At 35.8% G+C, this 21449-nt stretch overlaps 1 protein-coding gene and 1 pseudogene across 3 annotated transcripts in view; one reads left to right on the top strand and one right to left on the bottom strand.

Moving 5' to 3' along the window:
- The window catches only part of CTNNA3 (catenin alpha 3), a 1807132-nt gene that overhangs the window by 1505499 nt on the left and 280184 nt on the right, over positions 1–21449 (top strand). The window lies entirely within an intron of this gene.
- LOC131492733 (small ribosomal subunit protein uS10-like) lies at positions 497–848 on the bottom strand (annotated as a pseudogene).

The following is a 21449-nucleotide window of genomic DNA, read 5'->3' as shown; positions in this document are numbered from 1 at the left end:
AAAAAAAAGATTACAAAAAATTCTGGTTAATTGGTTGGGATAATTCGTGGTGACAAAAATTTTAAGGTGAGGCTAGAAAGAAAACAACTGAAAGTAAAAGCACATGAGTCTTAAGATTTTACCTGTCTTTGCTTCATAATTTTCAAATCTGGTTACAAAAGGGGTGAAGAGATAGATAGTGTGGGAGAAGCAGAGGCAGAGAATGAAGTCCTCCCAGAATTTAATTGTCGATGGGTAACTGACAGCTTGTGTTATTCTTACCAGGGGGTGGCATTCTTGAAACATTGATTCTATAGCCATGTCTATAGCCATGACATAAGCCTTTAATACTTACTTAAACTATTTGTCCCAGATCTTATGTTATTCATCTTTCAGTGGCCTTATTTGATACTGTTAATAACTTCAGTATGTTTTCTCTTAGACCTTATCATGTATTTTCATCGCAAATAATTTATTTTTCTTAGCAACTGATAATCAATTTATTAAAAAGATTGATTTAAGCATCAGCAATGGTAACTTCAACCTTGACTCCTGGCTCAGTACTGATGGAAATAATCTGCTTGCCTATCTCAGAAGGACTGTGCAAATCAATGAGCTTGTGGATCCTCACCTGAAAATGATCCCACGTCTTAGAACCTTCACCACGAGGAATTTTTCTTGTAGTGATTCTCAAGAGTCTTGGTGGGCATCTGAACTGGTCCTTTCTCTTTGAGATTCTTTTCCTTTGTGCCTCTGACCAAGCTGGCATATACTTCCTACCAAGATTTTATGTTTTGGTTGGTTAGAGTAATTCTAATTCGGTGAATCTCTGTTTTCATAGGTGTCCTTCCCATATATTTAAAAGCCATGGCTGCAGTGTGGCTTCCTGACCCACCTGTTCCTCTACAGGAATGAACACAGGGAGTCAGTAGCAGAAGTCAGGCATCCAGAACTCTGCTGTAGCTATGACCATCTCTTCCTCAAAAAGAACTCAAATCATTTATAGCTAATGATATCTCTCTGCCACCATTTTAGGACTGTGTATAAACTGTTGCCATATATTGTTCTATTTATAAATTCTTATTAATGGCATTACTTTCTGCTTCTGCTCCTCTAATATTGATTTACAATCCAACATTTCCATTTCCAGAGCCCCTAGAGATGGAGTCATTGCATGTTTTCAAGTGTGAAAGGATGATGATACCCATAAGTGGGTACTTTTCTTAAAACATCTGCTCTTAAATAACCATTTGCCTTATTTGCAAAATGGGGATTATAATATCTAGTTTAAAGACTTACTATGGGGATCAAATGAGATAATGTTTCTAAAGGGCATAGCACATTGCTTATGTTGACTCAAACATTGAATAAACAGCAACTCAATATGCCAGCACCTATATCTTCCTCTGCTACTGTTTCCCTTCAGATTTGTTCATGGACATTCTGTTTTCTGTACCATCTCATGATGGTGGCCATCCAGTGTCTTAAGCTGTATCACTTTTACTTTCCGTGGGTTCCTTCTCCCCTGTCAATCTTGCCCATTACTCTGTGCACATCAGATTCCACTGGGTACTGAAGGCAAATTGTAAAGAGATCTTTCTTCCATTTTGTTCTTTTCAAGAATTGCTTTATACTCCACGACACAAAGTTGCTTTTTTTTTCTAAGATTCACTCATGAGTCACATTTCCATAGGGAATCGAGTTGGGGGCTTCTTCGAAGGAAATCATCACACTATACTGAGAATCTCCTCTACCCTCAGGCAACCAACCTGCATTTTGGGAGAGACGATGCACATCACTTCTATTTCACATAGAATGAGTTCTTTCCTAGGAGGTTGCTCAGTTCCTCCAACAAATAGACTTCTCGTCCAACGAATCAAGGTTAATATGTTCCATTACAAAATCAGAAGGAAGCACTATTTTCTTTCTCTTCTTTCCTCATTTTATGTTCAGAAAATCCACTAATTGGACAATATCTATTCTCTCTCTCTTTCCTGAAATACCTAAATGATAAATAATACCATAGAAAATGAGAAACTATCCTAGGCAAACAGCTGTATTGCAACGGAGAGTAAGAGACCGCAAACAACCCTTACTTCCTAGAACAACAAAGAATACATTTTCTTGAACTCTCCAGGCAGCACCCCACCCCCATCTCTCTCTCTCTTCATATGTGTATAAATGTGTGTACGTGTATATGTAAACCCAGTAAAAAGAAATGTAATGCAACTATTCCAATTTACTGTCACAAACAACATAACGAAGTACACTTAACTAAGATTTTATGTCTTTATTGTCATGTCAAAAATTAACATGTGATCTTCTACAGTTTATATGCCAGGTAAAGATTGAACCTCCTGCTAGCAGATACTCAAATATTTTGATGAAGGAAAAGCAAGCACAAGTTAAGCAGGTGCGACTGCATGCCTCAGATTTCAAGGGACACCTCTTCTTTTATTTAGCAGGGGAGGGTAATGTTACTCTGAAGGCAGCTAAGGAGGCAGAATAGTTGCTACCTCTGTGTGTTTGGCAGGCTGCCAGCATTCCTGGCAATAGAGTCTGCTAAATCTTTTTTTTTTTTTTTAATCATTTTTGCTCATGTAGACTACTGAATACAATGCATAGAAACACAGTCCTTTCAAAATTACACAGCCTCCAATGCTCCTTACACTGTTTTTGGCTGCTATCAAGCAAAACCCCGGTTTCTGCTGACTTCCCATTTTAAATGACTCTTACAATAATTTCTTGAATTCTGCTTTCATGAAGCAGTTCTAAGAGAGAGAAAAAAAATTTCCCCCAAGAAATTTGGGTAAATATGCCTAGGGGCCGAAGCAGAAAATGTGCTTTGCAAAGCTGTAGCCTGCCACTCCTTACATATTAAACATATTATTGTGAATTGGGGACTTAGTCACTTCTTTTCCCTTAAATGTGTCTTACAGCCGTAGGCACTTGGAAATTCTCTGAATTAAAAAGTTTGGGTGTCTTAAATTAGTTCATGGTCTGTGATGGGTAAGTCCAGAACTGATTTAGGGGCCAAAGTGGGTTAATACTATTGATGTTTGCAAGATGGTTTCAGTATTTCTTCTCATCAGTTTAGCTCATACCCTATTGTAAGATAATAATGAAATTATATTTTATATCTATTTTAAGGACTAGTATAATATTATAAAATTTCCCTGGCATATAGACGATATAGCTTATTAACTTATCTTAGCTAGTGTGATAGATGAATAAATTGCTATTTGCTTTTTAAGTTTTTAAATCTGTAATTCTACATCAGATGTACCAAAGAAAATAAAGACATTTGAAATACTATATGGGGAATTACAATAATCGAGGACGTCTTTTCTATATTAATCTGCAAATATGAGGATACCAAACCTTGCAATAAATATCCTATGAAGTTATAAGTAGAAACCCAGTAAAAGAAAAAAATATTCTTAAAGGAAAACTATTTTAATGAAAATTTTGCAAAGGGACTGTGATACATGATACATTTCTAGGTGTGAATGGAGCAATTTGTACAACCTAGGACAGCTCTTCTCATTCTTGTCTTAATGATATTTTCCTGAAATAAATACATAAGGCTAAACTTAATTTTTTTTAATATCTATTCATTTTTGAGAGATAGAAACAGTGCAAGCTGAGGAGGGGCAGAGAGAGAGGGAGACACAGAATCTGAAGCCGGCTCCAGGCTCTGAACTGTCAGCACAGAGCCCAACGTGAGGCTCAAGACCAGGAACCGTGAGATCATGACCTGAGCCGAAGTTGGAAGCTTAACCAACTAAGCCACCCAGGCGCCCCGAGCTAAACTTTTATAATTGCGCACGTACTAAATGGAAACCTTCACAGCAGTGCAGCATTGAGAGCTGTAGCCCTCAGTTACTCGGGTTTCACCTTCTCGTTCTTACCTTTTGGTGGAGAGGAGGTACTTACAGTGTGTCCTAAAGGATCCCTTCACAGATGCTGCCCATGTCTGCTGTCCCCTTCTCTGGAGCCCTTTAGAACTTTGGTGTGGTGACGGTAGAAGTGTAACATTATTCATTTTTACTATTTCACTTTTTATATTCTCCATGAGGTCTAACTCCTCCTTTGGAACTCGACATCCGCTATATCTTTATGCCTTGGCCAAAACTTTAATTTTTTTAATTCCTCAAACTGCCGTCTTTTTCTGTGTCGATAGTGTTACTGTTGCTGCTGTGCTACTGCTTGGAAGCATTCTGGGAAGAGAGCCAGCTCCAAATTTACATTGGTTATAAATCAGGCAATTCATTAATAGTATAGCATGACCGAAGTTCCCGAACCGTTGCTTCCCTGAGAGTTACCACTTAGTCCTGTAGATGCCCCCAGAGAGCTCTCTGTTTATGGGAAGTGTTCTTTCTACTATGTAAAATCTGAGAATATTTCAGTGTGGGCAACCCACCCAAGAACGTGACTTCCTATATTTACAAAGTAGCTTGGGTCCTAGAGAGATGTTATAATTTTGTCATTTTCAAGGAGATCATATTTTCAACATTTGGTGTCAATAAACTCGTGTGAATTTTTTTGTGAACCTTATGCAGTTATGTTGGGTTTTTTGTTGTTGTTCTAGACCCCATCTGCTTAGCATAGTTTTATGTTGTGCAGAATACATTGATATCTCACCTGATTTATGAAAACCCATATTATGTTAATTTATTGAGTGCAGTTTTAAATAACACATAATGTAAATATAAATCTCTGCAAAAATAACAATGTACCCATTTATAACATTTCTTTAAGCTAAAGGTATAATTACTGGCTACCTGAAAATAACATTAACATCATTGTAAGCATGAATAGGGAGAAATATTCATATCCATTCAGCAGATTTGCTCTGGAATTTTGAAATAGACCTTCCTCTAAAGAATTTCTTTTTTATTGTTAAGTCTAACAGATCATGTAATAATTGGAGTTTTTTTTCTTATCAGGATCAAAAATTATGCTCTTTTATTGTTAATGCAAGACTCTTTGACCTAATTGAAGTTTGATTGTTTAAGTAAGCTGAGATTCTGAATCTGATTTTTTATTACCTTGTTTGCTTTACTAAGTTATAGAAAGTTACTAAAGGATTATGATTATTTTTTCCCTCATAACAGCTGTATATTGAGATCATACTTCCCAGCATACCTAAACTTTTCCTACCCATATATGGCACACTTGTTTTCAGTGCCTAAAGTTCCTTTCCCAAATTTATTTTTATTTTATTCTATCTGGTTTGTACAATGCCATTACTTTAAAAGGCCGATTAGAATCAATATAAAACACCTTGGATATTATATGCTAGATGAATTTTCTTACAAATATATATCAAGTAATATTTTTGACTGTGTTTTTAAGATGTGAGAGCCAGGAAAGAACATCAAGTTAGAGAAAAGCATTGTAGCGGCTACATATTTCTGTTTTACTTCTGTCTCTCTGTTTTCTCTGTCTTACTTTCATATAAAAGTTGCTTAGAGAATAGACTGAAATATTTACTAAATCAAACAGAAACTACATAGATATCTGCCACGACATACACATATTTTAACCAAGTATGAGAAACCCATGCTAAGGTTTTCCTGAATCCACATGATTTACTCCCCTAGAGCTTCAATTTGTAAGCAGAACCTAACTTATTGCCACAAAATAAAGAAATATGGAAAAAGGACTTATCCCTGCCTCTTGTTTTCTTCATGCCTTTTAAAACATATTGCTTTCTAAGATACCTAAAACCTCTGATTGCTTCTTTCGTCGTACCTTGGCTTCCACCACTTCTCCACACTGACCTATTTTACTATTTCTCAAACACCCCAAGTGCGATTCCACCTCAGGGCTTTGGAAGCACCTGTTTTCTTTGCATGGAGTATGTTTCCCCCAGATGTATTGTATGGGTGCACCTGTCCCTCCCCCCCACCTCTTTTCCAGATGTACCTTATCAGTGACATGTACCTGATTCTCCCTGTTAGAATTCCAACTCTCCTTTGTTTCATGAACTCATCCTTCCTTACCTCATTGTAATTGATAGCATTTCTTTCCTTATAGAATGCCTGATGTTTACTCATTCATTACATCTTTTGTCTTTCTCTTAACTAGAAGCTTTGTCTGTTTGTGTGTGTGTGTGTGTGTGTGTGTGTTGTTGTTGTTGTTATTGTTTTTTCTCCCAATTACATATTCTCAAATCTTAGAACAGTGCCTGGGATAAAGTAGGCTCTCTACTTATTTATTGAATGAATAAATGAATGACATAGCAGAAATTATGTTATTACTTTAACTGCAACAATATCTTACTTATTGACATACACAGAGCTTCTAAACTGCAGTTTAGGTACAGCCATCTCCTGAGAGGATGAGGTTGGGGTTGCAGAACTTTTAAGAATATACTTTGCTTAAAAAACATACCAGCTTTACCCTGAATATCCTTAGGGTGGTCTTGGTGGGGACACTGGTGGATATTAAAGTGCAGGAGACCAAAGCCACCCTCTCTTATATTCCTTGGGCATTGATTCCTCTGGTTACTGGGAGAGGAGAATCCTCATATTTTTATAACATTGGTGCTTATTTGGGAATGTTGAGTGTGTGAAGTGTATGTGAGGGAAGAAGTGGTATTTAATTATGTAGTTAAACAAAACAATACATGTAAACACAACAGAAGGCCATAAGAAAATTACTTTTTTCAATGTACACTAACTGTATTTTCTAGTATTTTATCATTTTTTTTTAAATATTTTTATTATTTTTGAGACAGAGAGAGACAGGGCATGAGCAGGGGAGGGGCAGAGAGAGAGGGGCACACAGAATCCGAAGCAGGCTCCAGACTCTGAGCTGTCAGCACAGAGCCCGATGTGGGGCTCGAACTCACGAACCGTGAGATCATGACCTGGGCTGAAGTCGGACACTTAACCAACTGAGCCACCCAGGCACCCCCTATCATCTTTTATATACATCTCTCCTTTTTAAATTCCTTAAATATGATTTTCCAAATTGATTTGATTAAACAATTTTTTCAAGCCATGCTGGGGAGGTTTGGTTTTTATGTGTTTGCTATAGATGATATAAATACAGACTGATGTATATAACCAAGCAGTTTGGAAACAGTACTATATAAATGCTATTTATTTTAATTATTATTATTTAGTGGCAATTATATTATGATTTAGTTAAGCTTTATTATATTGTTCTAGGGTATTATCAATCTAGGAATGCTCATAAAAGTTCAATATCATTTGCGGTTTTATTTTGTCTTTGTAATCTATTTCTTGTGAATATGTAAAGAGAAAGGGATTGGGAAGTTTAAAATTCTTTTCATTTTTCTTTCCCATGTTTGAATAGCTACAGAATTACTAAATCCTATACAATTTCCCTCTCCATCTATCTACCTAGTTCTTACTCCCGAAATGAGAAACCAAAATCATTAGCTGCTTTTCACCTTTTGCCTGAGCCTCATCTACTGTCTGGGATTCTTCAAACCATAAGTGGAATGGAAAATTGAGCACTGATAAAAATATTTTTGATATTCTTTCTGCACATTTTCTCATTAAACATACAGAGAGGAGGTTCACTGATGCTGACAGAGTAGCTGATTGTGCCTGGAAGAAATATTGTGGTGGCAAGTACAAATTAGATCATCTCGGACTAGCTTGCGTTTTGCTGTTTCAGCTGCTATGAATGACTACAACAAAATAATTTTTTTTATTAATGTGAACAAATACATCAGGTAGAAAATTACTTTAAAAATAGTGATTTGGGCATTGCAACACCATTTCAGTCCACATGAGCACAACAGTATGACAAGAGCTAGATGATCAACATCAGCCTTCTTTCTAAAATTTGAATTCATGTGTTGAAAAAGCAATAAAGATATCTAGAGCTAAATAAATTAATATATTCAGTAAAGGTTTTGCCTGCTCCATTTCTCACCTCTGCCGTCATTGGTTTCATGACGTAAAAGAAAACACTTTCAAATTTTGTTTTTTGACGAAATAGATACATCAATGGCATGTCTAAAAGATGGATTCATTTTGACAGTAGGAATAAAAAAAGAGCAAGATATGTGGCTACGGCATGCATAACATTTTGGAAACGATGCTCTAGCCTATTTGATGGCTATCCAGATATCTCTAATATGGGGGTGCATTGTCTATTTTCAATAATGTTCTTCTTTAAGAAAAAGAAACACTGTCTCTTTGGTTGCATATTATATAAAAGAAGTGTACCAACCCCGTACAGTTAAATAACTCCTCTTAGGGGTACCTAGACACATTTTTTTTTTCATGAAATGTAATGGGTAAGTTTCAGAAATGTTGTAAAATCATGGCATGAGATTTAAGGATCAAAATATATACCTTTTAGAACAATATATATTAATAATAACATTCTAAATTATATATTAGAGAAGCTTATTATTTTTTTTCTTATCTAGTCTTATACTTTTTTTTCTTTAAGGTGAATTGTGGTTAGATATTATTTATTTGCACTTGACAAAATATACTGACTTCTGAGAAAATATATGACAACTGAATATACATACACATTCTTTCATCTGCCAAGAGGCTGACTTTAAAAAGTATTAAATACTTCAATACCCAAAAACAAAACAAAATAAAACAAAAACTACAACAAATAATGTGAATAGAAAAATGAGCAGAGGACCTTGATAGACATTTTTCTAAAGAAGACAAACAAATGAAAAGATGCTTAACATCACTTATCAACAGGGAAATGAAAATCAAAACTATAGTGAAATATCACTATATGCCTATCAGAATGGCTAGAATAAAAAATACAACAAATAACAAGTGTTGGCCAACATGTAGAGAAAAAGAAACCCTCGTGTACTATTGGTAGGAATGCAAACTGGTGCAGCCACTATTGAAAACAGTATAGAGGTCCCTCAAGAAATTAAAAATAAAATTGCCATATGATTCAGTAATTCCACTGCTGGGTATTCACCCACTGAAAATGAAAACACTAATTTGAAAAGACATATGCCCCCCCATTTTTTCTGCAGCCTCATTACAATAGTCAAAATATGAGAACAACCCAAGTGTGTGTGTACAGATGAAAAGATAAAGTGGATATATATACACATATAGGAGTATTACTCAGTTATAAAAAAGAATGAAATCTTTCCATTTGCAACAGCATGGCAGGACCCAGAGGGTATACTGCTAAATGAAATAAGTCAGACAGAGAAAGACAAGTCCCATAGGATTTTACTTATGTGGAATTTAAGGGGAAAAATAATAAGCAAGCCAAGAAAAAAACAGACAAACAGAATATGAGACTCTCAAATACATAAAACAAACTGGTGGCTTCCAGAGGGGGAGGGGGCTGGGGGATGAATGCAATAAACACAGGGGATTAAGAGTACACTTATCACCATGAGCACTGAGTAATGTATAGAATTGTTCAATTATTATATTGTAAACTTGAAAATAATATAATACTGTTAATTATAATTGAATTTTAAAAAGTATTAAAGACTACCAATGTATAATTTAGTTTTATTGATTATGTTTAAAAATTTAGATGTAGTAAAGGAGATATGCATTTTAAGTGGACAGCGTGCACATGGGGAGACCTCAGTTAGTCTGAATCTATCCTTTATTACTTGTATGACAGAGGCTATGTTGCAATACAAGCCCATGAATAGAAACACTCCATAATGTAAGCCAAACTTTTATTTTATCAAGGAGAGAGTTTTGTTTTTTAAAATTTAAAATTTTATATTATTATTTTTGAGAGAGAGAGAGAGAGAGAGAGAGAGAGAGCATGGGGGAGAGGGATAGAAGGAGAGAGAGAAAGAGAAAGAGAATTTAAGCAGGCTCAATGCTCAGTGACCCTGGGATCATGACCTGAGCTGAAATCAGGAGTTCAATGCTCAACAACTGAGCAACCCAGATGTCCCTACAAAGGAGAGAATTTTTTAACTGACTAATTTAACTATGAAATATTTCCAGAGTGTAGATGAAATAGTCAAATATCTGCAAATTACTTACTATATCAATTTAAATATATATGTTTAGAATAAAAATTACATGAAACATTTGGATGAGAACTATTACTTAGCCTTTGCTCAGATTTCATCAAACACATCTCTTTGCATTCTTTATTTGCATCTTGAGACCTCAGCAGCTTCATCTTCTTTGAGTCATCTAAGACAATTTTCCAGAAACATCACTCTGTTTGAAATACTCAAATGTATGAATAAATGGATCATGTTATCACTCAAAAATTTATTTCATAGATATCCCAGAAAATTAGGTCATTCCCATTTATTCGTTTATTCTGTAAGCATGTATACATGATCTCCATAAAGTAAGGTTACTTTGATACAGTGATTTTCAAGATGTTTGTTTAAAATTATCGGGGCGCCTGGGTGGCTCAATCGGTTAAGCGTCCGACTTCGGCTCAGGTCATGATCTCACGGTCCGTGAGTTCGAGCCCCACGTCGGGCTCTGTGCTGACAGCTCGGAGCCTGGAGCCTGCTTCCGATTCTGTGTCTCCCTCTCTCTCTGACCCTCCCCCGTTCATGCTCTGTCTCTCTCTGTCTCAAAAATAAATAAACATTAAAAAAAAAATTATACCTAATAGTTAATTGTTTTATGAGAAGACATCTCAGGAATAGTCACTAAATTGTTGTTATATTTCTTTGCCTTTATTTTTAAATGCATATAGATGGCCTCTGTAATTGGCCAAACACAGAACTGGTTGAGTCTTTCCTAAGCATGTTGACCAAAATAGAACATTCACCTGGTGAATTGCCTAAATTTGAATCAAATAGAGGGGTGCCTGGATGGCTCAGTTGATTAAGCATCAGACTGTTGGTTCAGGCTCAGATCATGATCTCGTGATTTGTGAGTTTGAGCCCCACATTGGGCTCTGTGCCAACAGTGCAGAACCTGCTTGGGATTCTGTTTCCCTCTCTCTTTGCCCCTCCCCTGCTCATCCTCTCTCTCTCTCTCTCTCTCAAAATAAATAAATAAAGATCAAATATAAAGTTACCACCTTTTTTAAAGTAATACTTATGTAGCAAAAGTCCTTTTTTGATAGTTGAATATATCCATTAAATTTATGTGTCCATTTTTTTAACCAAATTGGGGTGTAATAATATTGCAGATCTTTCTGGAGACTAATGAGGTTTAAATTAAGAGTATGCTTAGACTAGTAACTTGCACATAGCACTTGACACATGTCAAATAAATGATAACCTCTTATATTTATAAAAAGAATCACCAATTTTCATATTGTATTTTTCTTCAATGTTAATTAACAAAAGGTATGTTAATAGATGCATAAAAAATGCAACTACACATAATAACAGGTCATGTAGATAATTTTATCATTTTGTATTTATTTACTACCTGAATCTAAATGAAATGAAAAATTTTAAAAATGATGCTATTATACATCAACTAACATATATTTGTCATTTGAAAATTTTGTTTAAAATGTGTTTATAAGAGAAAATAATATCTGAAACCATATGATATTTCTTCTTCTTCTTCTTTCCTTTTTTCTTCCCCTTCTTTTTCTTCTTCTTCTTCTTCTTCTTCTTCTTCTTCTTCTTCTTCTGCCTCTCAGTAGCTTTCTGACTTTATTTTTATTTATTTATATTGAAGAATAATTGACATAAAATATTGTATTAGTTTCAGGTATACATAGTGATTTGATATTTATATACATTATGAAATAGCATGACAATAAGTCTAGTTACCATCTGACCATATACTAATTTCCAATTTGCATGTTGGTATAGATTCTTTTTTTTTTTTTTTTCATTTTACACCTTACATATAAAAGTGAGTCTTAGTTTCATACCAGTTACATTCTAGAAATTCACTTCTAAATTAGGAACTGAGAACTGAGAATATGGTTAGTTATAGAAGCAATGTGATTGAAAGTGTTTACATTCCAAAATCTGCTCACTCCACATTGTTAACAAAATAGTGTGTGAGTGTGTGTATGTGATGAAAAATTGCAGAATACAGTAGTACAGAAATTAAACACAATGGAATAAGAAATAGTCCATGTGTTCAAACTGTGCCTGAAAGAAAATCAAATTTGATTAGTGAACAGGAAGTGGAAAATAGAAAATTATGTCTGTGTTCTGGAGCAGGCTTCTCAGCATAATCTGTGAGATTGAGAGATTGCTGACACTCATTTTTAGGATAAATTTCATCTCAAAATTTATTGCTACTTTTGCATTAATTTTGATAGCTCTTTAGTTCACTCCTATGGGTTGATTTAAAAAACAAAAAGCGCAATACTTGAACTTTGGTCCTGTTTATGCCATTAATTATGTATGTGTTTCTTCATTTGTCAAATGCTTCTTGGGCTTCTACTCTGTGCCCTGGCACTTGAGTAGGCATCAGTAATTCCAGCAGGAGTAAGCTATGGTCCCGACATTCACATAAATCAGACTAAGAGGAGGAGACAGATGTTTAAACTGATAATACACACATGAACAGATGGGAGAACAAGAGAGTAAGTGGTCACCTATGGACCAGTGAGAGCACTGGGATACTTGTCGTAGGTGCCAGGAGACAGTATTCCATACTGTGATGAGCTACACATCTGTAGGGCAAGGCTGGGGCAGAATCTTGGAGGATATTTACACCATACTGGACTTTGGAAAGTTTATTTTATAGGCAACACAGAACTATTGAAAGGTTTTGATCAGGAAGTCACTCTTATACTTATGAGAGCTTTGGTCCTTTAATCTATAAAATAAAAGAGATTAAGTTGACATTTTCTATCCCTTCTTGTTATAAAGTTTTGCAATGTATCAGTGAAATTTGGTTGTTATTTTGTCCAACAAAAGGGGAGGGAAAAGAGAGAGTCTGAATGAGAAATTCAGATGTGTTGATTGCTTGTATCAGCTACCATATAGTTTCATCAACCAAGGAAAACCTGACTGCTGTTTGGAGTAAGCAAGAGGTGAAGATATAGGAGCACCTGGGTGGCTCAGTCAGTTGAGGGTCCTACTTGGCTCAGGTTATGACCTCATGGTCCATGAGTTTGAGCCCGGAGTTGGGCTCTGTGCTGATAGCTCAGAGCCTGGAGCCTGCTTCAGATTCTGTGTCTCCCTCTCTCTCTGACCCTTCTGCACTCACTCTCTGTCTTTCTCTCTCTCTCAAAAATAAATAAACATTTAAAAATTAAAAAAAAAAAGAAGTGGAGAGATAGAACAATGTGAGTGGTGCATTTTCATCCTTCAATTTAAAATAAATTATTTTAGAAGATCCTATTCTTTGTGAAGGAGTTCTTAATGAGATTTCAGGGTATGTTGATGACCTTGGCCTTTTCCTAATGCTTGGTAGCTTTATTAGAAAACAAGGGTGAATGTGAGTCTGTGAAGTTGATCCTACCCCTACCATTCTTCCTCCAATACCCTCAAGTTGTTTTAAAATTTTGGGTTTCAGATGCTGAAGATATAATAGTAAATGTAAAAGATTATGGCCCCTACTAGAATTTATAGTCTTGAGGGATGGAGATAGGGACCAGCAGTAATTAAATATCAACACAAATAACATTTACCAGTTAGGTCCTTACAGGGTAGCTAGATTTAGCAAATAAAGATATAAGACATCAATTTAAATTCAAATTTTAGATATATGATTAATAATTATGCTAAAATATAATAAAATTATTTGTTAATTATCTGAAATTCAAATTTAACTGAGCATATTATTTTTCCTAGAAACCTAAACATTCCTAATTTTTCAGATGGGTTAATAAAATTAAGTAATTTAGTCACTGAAGTTTGTTTTCTTCTTTTCCTTGGGAAAAAATTAATTCCAAAAGAGATTATTCAAAGCTAGAACATCATTCTTGGGTAATGTTTTAACCTTTGAGTGTATGCCTACTTAATAATTATGGCTCTCATATCCTTTTCTATCCACTAAGATTATTGTATGCTATTCCCAATATTATTGCTTTGCTTCTGTAGGAGTGAGACCACTCCCTGTATTACCCACATCTTCTTGAAAACCTAGAAAGCTCATTTCAACAAGTGTGGACTTATCACCATTCAGAAACTTTTTATAATATCCACTGAAACATAATAGCACTTAAAACATTATTTAGTATTGTTAGTTTATACTTGCACTTTACTGATTTTAAAGTTTATTTATTTATGTTGAGAGAGAGAGAGCATGAGCATGAGCACAAGCCAGGAAGAACAGAGAGAGAGAGAGAGAGAGAGAGAGAGAGAGAGAGAGAGAATCCCAAGTAAGCTTAGCAGTGACAGGGGGCCTCCATCTCACAAACTAGGAAATCCTTACCTGAGGCAAAATCAAGAGTCAGACGCTTAACTGACTGAGCCACCCAGGCAGCCCAGGCTTTATAACTGAAATTCATTTTTGTCTTTGTTCTCTAAATGCATACCATTGACTTAAATACTTTACTAATTCAGCTAATATCATAGTGCTTCTTTTCTCTGTTCTGAAGGATCTTATTGACCTTGCAAAATGGGTGATAATGCTGGTCTTTCACCAGCATTGGTGGTTGGATCCCCCATTAGAAGAGAGTGATGGAGGTAGATCTGTAATGTTGATACTCATCCAAACTCCAAACTTTTGCTTGTAATTTTGGGTTATTTGTCCCATGACAAATGATATAGCCAAGACCTCAGCAGTAAAGGCCCCATAGAGGTTTTCTTCTCTCATAGTGATGTCTCCTGTTTATAAAAGTGCAAAAGAAGACTTCACTGAAGGGAAAGAACCTTGTTAAATATGATTCTTTTGAGGGACGCCTGGGTGGCTCAATCAGTTAAGCACCGACTTCAGCTCAGGTCATGATCTCACAGTTTGTGGGCTCGAGCCCCGCATTGGGCTCTGTGCTGACAGCTCAGAGCCTGGAGCCTGCTTCAGATTCTGTGTCCCTCTCTCCCTCTGCCCCTCCCCCACTCGTCTTCTGTATCTCTCTCTCTCTCTCTCTCTCTCTCTCTCTCTCTCTCCCAGGAATAAATAAACATTAAAAATAAATAAATAAATAAATACAATTCTTTTGAGAAAATCCAAAAACTAATATACATTTAGGACAAGATTTTTTGCTAACTAATTTATGCCACTTTAAAAGAGCTTAAGTTCTCATCTAGAAGACCAAGACTTGAGACTTGGGAAGTGCTTATAGAAGATGAGATTAAAGAGTGTGATGGACAAGTCAGAATTCTAAGAAAAAAGAAAGGAAGGAAGGAAGGAAGGAAGGAAGGAAGGAAGGAAGGAAGGAAGGAAGAAAATATGAAAAACTCAAAGATTAAAGCATACCAATGTTTTAACTAGAAATTAATAAAAATTGATCACATAATCTGCTGGAAACTTAAATTTATATGAGTGGGATTAAGGGGAGATTATGTGTAAATATGGAATTCAGACCATTTTGGAAGTTTGAAATAGAAAAATAAGAGAGAATAACTTAAATATTAAATAATGATTTCTTTGAAGTTTTGAAGTAGGTAGGATTGAAGCCATAGCTTCAGTCGTAGCTTTCCATGATTAAAAGTAGAGGTGGGAGCACTTGGGTGGCTCAGTTGGTTAAGCATCTGACTTTACCTCAGGTCATGATGTCACGGTTCATGGGTTTGAGCCTGCATGGGACTTTGTGCTGACAGCTTCAAGCCTGGAGCCTGCTTCAGATTCTGTCTGTCTCTCTCTCTCTCTCCCTCTCTCTCTCTGCTCCTCCCCTGCTCTCTATCTCTAAAAAATAAATGAACATTAAAAAAAAAAAAGTAGAGGCAAACTAATACAAGTAGAGGTAAACAATCAAAGAAGTATAAATGACCAAAAGAGTTGAGCTATCCCTGGAGTCTATAACAAGTCTACACAAAAAGCTTTTAAGCTTTTTAAAAAGTGGAATATACATGTTCTTCCAATGGATAGAAATAAGGGTGTTACAGGAACAATTATTTTTTAAAATGAAGAGAATATATGAAATAAATAACACCATGTAGTTTAAGTGTTCTGGAAGTACCTGCTTAGAGGAAATACAGTGGAGTTTTGGCTTACTGAGGAGAGGGGATAGGAAATAGGCCTTGTAGGAAATTCACCAGAACCAGTAGAAAATGAAGAGAGGAATACTGATTGTGAATGGAAGTCCAGCTGAAATTAGGTATCAAGCCCCCAAACCAAGAGTACACTGTATACACTGTAAGCCAATTTGAAAATAAATTATATTTAAAAAAAGAAATTAGGTATCAAAATTTAAAACAGGGCATTTCTTCTGTCTTTTGCCAAAAGAAGGAGGAGGAGGAGGAGGAGGAGGAGGAGGGGGAGGAGGAGGAGGAGGAGGGAGTAATGATTTAGGATTAAAGATTGGCAACCTAGGGAAGATTAGATGGGTAGGTGATGGTGACAGGTGACAGAGGAGGGAAAGAACCTTTGGAAGATAGGCATTTAGGGAAGGCAGCAATGACAGAACTAAGCTGAATCTTAGTCTGGGTAGTGAGTAAAGTGTAGTCAGAAGTAAGCCAGAGAAGCCAATGATAAGAGAAATAAGTGCAGTAGAGATTTTGATGTGGGTGATGTGGAAGTTTAATAGCTTAATGAGAATAGGATTGATATCACTGAAAACAGTTCTAAATTTTGAAGATGGAGGTGTACAGGGTGACAAGTTCTATGTTAGAAGTCAGGCAGGCTACTAAATGAGCTAAAGAAACTGAGTTTCAAGGTGTCATTGAGCTAGCAACACTGGTTTCAAAGGTGTCAGTAACAATGGATAATAAGAAAAATTCTAATCTAAATGCTGGCGTCATGAGGAAGATAGGGTGATTTGGAGTTTTTAATCATTATAGGTAGAATGTTTTCTACAAACTGCAACCTAAAGCAATTTTTCCTTAGAGCAAAATACTGCCTAAACCTTGGCTATTAAGTTAGATTTTATATGCTGAGTAATGTTTAATACAACAAGATTTCAGTAAAATACCACAACCACAGGAATGTGATTTGTATGCATATTTCAGAAATAGGAGGATTGAACAGAAATATGAAAGGACTGCCCATGGTCATAAATTAGAAATTACACGAAGAAAATTTTATTGGACACATTTGCAATGCAATTCTGAAAAGAAGTCCAGTGATTGTGATACTCGCATCCATATTTTATACTGAACTTCATCATAGAGTTTAAATCATCATTTCAAAACTAGCTAGTATTTATTCAAACTGCTTCAGTGCATTTAATAACTCCATTCCTACCTCAAACTTATGTAACCCTTGTAAGAACTGGTGGCCAGGTAATCACTACAGGTTATTTTACTTGTGTTCATGCTTTAGAAACTGTTCACTTCATTCTATTGACCTTGGTTACAGATCCTTTTACTTCTGATTATATCCTTACCTTTCTGCCATCCCCACTGGGTTTGATGCAAAACATTGTCCCATTGATTTTGAAGCCTGCCTCTATAATATCTTTCTTCTTCCTTGAAACCACCCTCAATCTAGTGGCCTGACTTTCTCTGAGACAACATGAATCTGTGTGTGTGGCGGGGGAAAGGGGGCAGGCATGTGGGTATATACTTGTACTTCTGAGTGGGTCTTAGTCATTAAAATTTTGTGGAAAGAATTATTTTTTAATTGTTTTGATAAGAACACTTACCATGTGATCTGCCTTCTTAACAGAGTTTTAAGTGTACAGGAGAGGATTGTTAACGATAAGCACAGTGTTTTATAGCAAATCTCCATAAATTATCCATTTTGAATAACTTAAAGTATATATCTTTTTAGGGGCACCTGAGTGGCTCAGTTGGTTGAGCATCTGACTTTTAATTTCAGCTCAGGTCATGATCCCAGGGTCGTGGGATGGAACTTCTCTCCCTCTACCCCTCTCCTCTGCTTTCACCCTCCCTCTCTCTCTCTAAATATATATGTATATCCATTGAATAACAATTCCCCATTTCCCCCTCTGCTCAGCCCTTGACAATCACTATTCTGCTCTCTGCTTCTGTGAGTTTGTCTATTTTAGATATCTCATATGAGTCAAATAATGTAGTATTTGTTCTTCTGTGACTGTCTTCCAGCGTCATCCATCTTGTTGCCTATGGTAAGATTTCCTTTTTTTCTTAAGGCAAATAATATTAGGTTTATGTGTAATGTCACACTTTCTTTATCCATTCATCCATTGATAAACACTTAGATAGTCTCCATAAGTTGGTTATTGTGAATAGTGTTGCAATGAACATGGGAATGCAAATATCCCTTTGCGATTCCGATTTTAGTTCTTTCAATATGTACCCAGAAGTGAGATAGCTGAGTCATATGGTAGAAAGGGGTTTAAAGTAAATTCACAGTATATTTTTTTCTGAGTCCTACTTCTTTTTAATTTGGAGTCCATGAGTATTTAGTCAAAAAGGAAACTGAGTAAAGTGCAGTGAGATAGTATGTGGTGACATTTCATCTTGAAATGTAAGCAGGAGACAGTATATATAGCATTGAATATTTTTGACTTATTAAAATATTTGAGTATGGACATCATTCTACAAAATAGGATTCTTTTAGTGTGGTTAAAAAAAAAAAACTCAACAGAGTCAGCTACCAGAAGAGAAATATATTCATTAGAGTAGTTAGCATTTCTTGATATTAGGTTAAAAGTAATTTAGTATGTTACATTGTGATGTTTTTTAATATAGTTGGTCTCTGAGTTTTTTTTTTAATTTAAACTTGGTGCTTCTTCCACTAGCTTTCTGTTAAATGATTTGATAAGAGTAGCCAGGATCACCTTTCAATTCAGTTTCCTCGGAGGAGGGAAGACAAGGATATTGTGCCAACTTTGAAATTCAGGCCAGAAAACAAAGGAGGGAGTCAAGTTAGCAGCAAGGAGCATTATTCACATGATGGAAAGAGCCCCTCAGTGAAAAAAGGAAATTTTACGTTGGGCAGGATAAAAGGAAGATTTGATGTTCAAGTGTAGGCTTCTAAACTTATTCATAGAGCAGTGGAAAAACTAGTCTGCCTCATATTAATTATCTAGAAGCCTAGCTGAATGAAAAAAAAAAAACCCACAAATTTCTCCAAAATCCTCAAAAGGAAGAAAAAGATCCAGCAATATTATTTGTTCTCACTAAAGTGCTGAAAACAATAGGCAGAGAATTAAAGACCTTATACAATGTTGAGAATGTATATATTTTCTATATATGTATATATGCTAGAGATTTTTAAGTGGATCATTTTCATTAGTTTAAGGACATTTCCTTTGATTTCATATTTACTAAGCCATTTTATTATTACTCAGTCTTGAATTTTATTGACTACTATTGAGAAGATAGATTTCTTTCTTTAACATATGCATATGGAAAAGTTTTTGATAGATTATCTGATGTTGAACAATCCTACATTCTTCTACTATTATTCACACCCTGGCAGATTCAGTTTGCAAGTAGTGTTTTATTTAATAGCTTTGCTGCATACCTGTATAATACTCATCTATGATTTTATTTCCTTGTTCTCTTCTCGTCTGGTTTTGCTACCCAAGTTATACTGATTCACCAAAGAAGTCAGAAAGTCATCCATCTTATAATCTTCCATGAAAGCATTTGCCTACAATAGGGATTGTTCTGCTTCTAATTATAAGTGATAGATTATACAAAGATTACACTTTGCTCTTTATCCAGATCTCACTAATAATGCTCAGAAATACATACATACATACATACATACATACAATTACAAGATAGATAATATATGTAAGATTCATATGTAATTACAAGAGAACAGAACTCAGGAAAATCAGTTGTCGCAGATGAGAAATGCCAATAAAATTTTACAACGTTGAAAAATTATTGAACAGTCCCTGAACAAGTAGGGAGAAATAAACAAATTTAACTATCCTTAAGGAGGGAAACAAACAAGGAGCTAGTAAAATTTGCCTTCTCAATCTTTAGAAAGGCTTAGGAATTAGACACAAAACTAGTGTAGATTTAAGGGATTCCAAAGATGGACACTTTTTTTCCCAACCCTATTTTTATCCTCCTACCAAGAATAAATAAATAAATAAATAAATAAACCAACTTCTTATTGATATTTTTTTTCCAATTTACCTCCTTAGAGTTTTTTTCCCCTGTATATTTCCCCCATATGTTACTTTTTCCAGTCATCTCTGAATCAAATTTTTATCCTCTTGAGTTGCTAAACAGTTTTTTTTAAACTTAAGTCATGAGGTTTATAAGAAGTTGGTGCTTGTTTTCAGAAGAAAACTACCACAGAAAACTGCAGGTCATTATTAGGCTTTTATTTATTTCCATAATTCCTAGATCTCAAATGTTACTAAAAATTATTTGTGAAATTTTTCAAGAATTTCTCCTGGAGCCATACCTTTTAACTATCATTGGACTTCTGGACTCCAGAAAGAACAGAAATCTTGTCTTATTCATGTGTTGATTTAAATTACAAATTAATGCAGATTTTGTACATTGGAACAACATCCTTATACGGTAGCAGATTTTTAAAGTTGGATAGCAGCATGCTGTCTTGCTTTCTCCCCAGTTTCTACCATTCCTTACTATGTATCCATCACTGGGGGTGAGTGTCAGTTGTCATTTGCTCTGCCTAATATAGCAGGTTCAATTCATGATCCTGTTCTGATTCATTCAACTTCATCTGTCTACTGGGCCCTTGGTCACTAGTTCGTGGAAGGTCCCAGTTGCTGCTGCCAATACTGTAGCTGAATCTGCCTCAGCCTGGAACACTTTGGGGGTCTTGGCTACCTCTGGAATGAGCTATGGACTCCAATATGGCTTCCGTTGCTGCTTCCTACTTGGCAGATGTCACAACTGCTTTGGAGCATCCTTCTTAACATAAATAGATAGAGTCTCTGGCTCCTTCTATTTTCTTTTTAGTTTTTTTTTTTTTTTAAGTTTATCTATTGAGAGAGAGAGAGAGAGGGAGAGAGAGCAGGGGAGGGGCGGAGAGCAAGGGAGAGAGAGAGAATCCCAAGCAGGCTCTGCACTGTCAGAGTAGAACCCGATGTGGGACTGGAACTCATGAACTGCAAGATCATGACCTGAACCTAAATCAAGAGTTGCATAGTTAACTGACTGGGCCACCCAGGAACCCCTCTTTCCATTACTTCATGATTATGTAAAGGGTCCCTTGACAGGGCATGGAATATGGTTTTCCTCAGAAGTCATCCATGGGGCCAGGTGATACAACCTGCAAGCAAGGGAACTAATTCCTATAACTAATGCAAATGTGTATCAGTGAGGGGAAGAAGATCTCAGGGAGTTAGCAAATAAATCCGTCTCCTTTCCTTCCTCCGATGTACAGAGGCATGGAGGTTCTGTATGGCTGCCTGGATTTGTCTTCTTTGGCCAAGCAACCAACTGGGTCTTTTCAGGAAGCCATGGTAAAATACCAGCTTGGTAAAAATACCACCATGACTTTGCTTGGCCTCTTTTTTGATTTTCCATGCCTCTTTTTCTTTCCCTGTGAGTTTCTTGCTTTGGGATTGCAGCTCTCAATAAAAGCTTAGCACCTAAG

The sequence above is a fragment of the Neofelis nebulosa genome, chromosome 13 (assembly GCF_028018385.1).
Source record: "Neofelis nebulosa isolate mNeoNeb1 chromosome 13, mNeoNeb1.pri, whole genome shotgun sequence".
NCBI classification, from domain to species: Eukaryota; Metazoa; Chordata; class Mammalia; order Carnivora; family Felidae; genus Neofelis; species Neofelis nebulosa.
The sequence above is the reverse complement of the archived record's forward strand: the minus strand, read 5'-3'. Positions and strand labels throughout refer to the sequence as shown.